General features: G+C 39.4%; 1 long non-coding RNA gene across 1 annotated transcript; it reads left to right on the forward strand.

Annotated features, from left to right (window-relative positions):
- The first annotated feature begins 910 nt into the window (after window positions 1-910).
- LOC311432201 lies at window positions 911-2,391 on the forward strand. The gene is made up of 2 exons (XR_014689889.1): window positions 911-1,108; window positions 1,838-2,391. It is a non-coding gene; the product is annotated as an uncharacterized lncRNA (long non-coding RNA).
- The last annotated feature ends 1,011 nt before the right edge of the window (window positions 2,392-3,402 follow it).

The following is a 3,402-nucleotide window of genomic DNA, read 5'->3' on the forward strand; positions in this document are numbered from 1 at the left end:
CAATTATTGGTATGAGAAATACCTCATACCAATTATTGAATTGTTCCTTTTATTGAAAATGAGAATGTTGGTAGGAGATAAAAGAAAGGAGACGGTAGCTTCTTAGCTTGTGTAGAACAGAAATTATTGCAGAAGCAACACCAGGTTAGTATTTGACTCAGCTCTTCGGATTAGTGAATTCTGAGTAGGAGGTTCTGCCCTGCTATGTCCATTGTGGGAAACGCTTCCAGCTCACACAAATATTTTGCTGGCATTTCATACTTTATAAAAGAATAACCGCAAAACTCATCACTTAAAAATCTGAGTGAAATCCCGTTGTTAATTATTTTTGCACACCATTAATTTTCTCATTAGAAATGTACTACAAGACCAACGTTTTAAAATGGGACCAGCCCTACCAATACTTTGAACATGTTATTTCATATTTCAGAATGGCCAAACAACTATTCCATATCAAGGAATGACAAATGACAGGCTGAATAAACTGTGGTTATAATAATAATAATAACAACAACAATAATTACAGCAATAATAATAAACGCTGTAATGTCACATTTTTAAATACCAGAGTTCATACACTGCATTAGCCACTACGCATTCCTCCTTGCTCGCTTCAGACTTCTCTTTTAAATTAACTTCCTAGAGTGTTTTAGTGTCCAGGAGCATTGTTCAATTTGGAAAGTTTCATTTGCAGGGTACTTTTTTTTTTTTTTTTTTTTTTTAAGCTACTATATAGGTTGCATTTTGAATGTAAATTTTTAATTTCCGCAGCTGACTACATGCTGTCAAATAATTTGATCAAAAAACTTCCAGTCCACTCTTAATTTTAATTTACAACTTTCCCGAACTCATGTGTTGGAGGTGGTGTATGTTTTTCACACAAGGCCCCTGGGTCAGCTGGGCCCAGCAGCCAAGATGGTGGCGCCTCGCCTCAGGGACAGCCTGGGAAAGAAAGGAGGGCACAGTGCTGCCCGGCAGCCGGCAGAAAGAAAGGAAGAAAGGGCCGACACCTGGGGGAGAGGAGGAGGAGAAGGGCAGGAGTGGCTCCAGGTGCCGAAGCAGGGCCCTGCAGCCCCTGGGCAGGAGGCGGCGCTGGAGCAGAGGAAAGGTGTGAGTGCCCCTGAGACTGAGGGTGGAGGAGCGAAGCTGAGCTGGGAAGATGTGGTGGGAAGGTGTTTTAGTTTTTGTCTTTGTTTTGCACCATCCAACTCTATTTTTTAATTGGGAGCAAATTAAATTAATCTTCCCCTAGTCTGGTCTGTTTTGATCCTAATGGTAACTGATGGGCAGTCTGCAGGCTTTATCTCAGCCCATGAGCTTTTCCATCTAATTTTCTCCCCCTTTCCTGCTGAGGTCAGGGGAGTGAGAGGGTGGCTGGGTGGGACTTTGGCAGCCAGCCCAGGTCAGTCCACCACAGATGGTCTGAATTTTTGTCTTGCCTTTGTCAGAATATTGGTAACTGGACATCAGTTTCAAAGCTTTCTGAATTTCTTCTTCTTCGTATTTTATATTTATCTTTGTTATTTAAAGACTGAGAGAGTAGGGTAGTCTCTTTCATTGGGAAGTATTCTAATGAGATAAGGGGTTAGCACTTTCCATAGGATTTAGTGCAGCCCACAGCACTTATTCATCCCTCACAGGACTCCTACAGTGAAATTTCTGCTGTGTTTTTCCATTGCAAGGAATTCACTTTTTTTTTGTGAATGTGCCACATGGGAAAAAGGTTCGTGAGGTTCTTTTGCACTTTGAAGGGAGTGTCAAAATAGTTTAGAATAAGGTGAAAGCAGGAAACATGAAAAATCAATTAATCGAGTCCTTTATTATATTTGACATCCAGATCAGATTCAAAACGTCATAAAATTTTGGGAAGATTCACTGGACTTTGGATGAGGTCCTGCGTGACAGCCTGAAATGCATCTGTACAACAGAATGTGTGTGAAATTCACCGGCAGTAAGAAAGCAAAAGGTAATGAGGAGGAACCTGTCATGAAAAGAGAGCTACCATAGGTGACAGCAGCAGAAGAGTTGACACAGGGCCATAACACAGTCAGGGTTCCAAATTTCCGTCATGCTGAAGCTAAGCAGAGAAAGAAAGTAGCTGGACTTTGATGTGTTGCCTTTCTTTCTGAGATTTTACAGGTCATTAGTGGATAATAATACCTTTAAAAGACCTGACCAGTATGAGATAGGAGAGGCTTGCTTGTTGAAATCTCCATAATTATGCACTCATGTTGGGTTTCTTGAAGAAGGAAGTGGAGGGAGTTTTCAGGTAGCTGACCTCTTCTTGGAGGAATGGCTTATGTTCCACAGGGGAATGCACAAAGAATTATCCCATAAGTAGTGAAAATGAATGTATAAGGATTAAAATAAATCTCTGAAGTGTATGGAAAACTGAATACCTCATGCGTTTCTTATTTTTCACAGCCCACTACCATTCTTAAACCTTATTGTTATTTTGCTGTGATGAGTTTTGTTTCATCTTTTTTAGTGAGATACACAGTCAAGTAAAATTGCAGAAATAACATTAGAAATGATCTCTGAGATCATCTACCTACAGATTTCTTGTAGGTTAAAAGGGTATATCAGTTCAAACAGTGAAGCTTGGTCTGATTACTGCACTTAGGGGCTCCTTCCAATTACTATTTCTTATAACTACTAAGAAAGATCAGCTCCTCAGTTTTCTGCTCTGCAGCCATAGAGGAATTCACGTTGTTCCACTACTTTGCTTCCTTCTTCATACTATTTTATACAGGTATAATTTTACATTACCTTGGGATTAAATTATCTCTACATCTTACATCTTAATAAAGAAATTTGCTTTAAAAAAGACTTCAGTAGATTTTTCTCTTCCTTTAGATGGTAGTCACCAAGGCGTGTGTTTTTGTTTGTATTCTGTGCATCACCTACTTTCTCCCCATAAAAATCATTAGTCAAGTATAGATTTCATAGATACATACAAGACGTTCAGCAGGACCGATCATGTGTGACATGCCTGTATTTCCCGAGTTACCATTAACGTGGCAGTATTTATAGCTCATCTTAGGTGGTCTACGAAGATTGTAGTTTAACAGCTCTTCAGCTGTTAACATAATTATTTTATGCATCAATTCAGTAACTGACCAATTTACCTTCTCCCTAAAACCTAGGCTTGCTCTTCATGAGATTATCTGAGAATAGACAACATATATTAACTCTGCAGTATAGATTCTATGAAGTCTCAAGACATTAAGGGGTGTGTTTGTGGAGGCTAAAGATCTGGAAAGAGATGTGACTAGATTCTGACATAAGGATCTGGATCACAATGAACAAGAAATGAAGAAGAGATGGACGAGAGAAGAGAAGATATAGGATGCTGAAATCTGTGAAGAACTGTTAATAAGATGATCTCATTCAGGACAGCTC

The sequence above is a fragment of the Aythya ferina genome, assembly GCF_964211825.1.
Source record: "Aythya ferina genome assembly, chromosome: 2".
Lineage (NCBI taxonomy): Eukaryota > Metazoa > Chordata > Aves > Anseriformes > Anatidae > Aythya > Aythya ferina.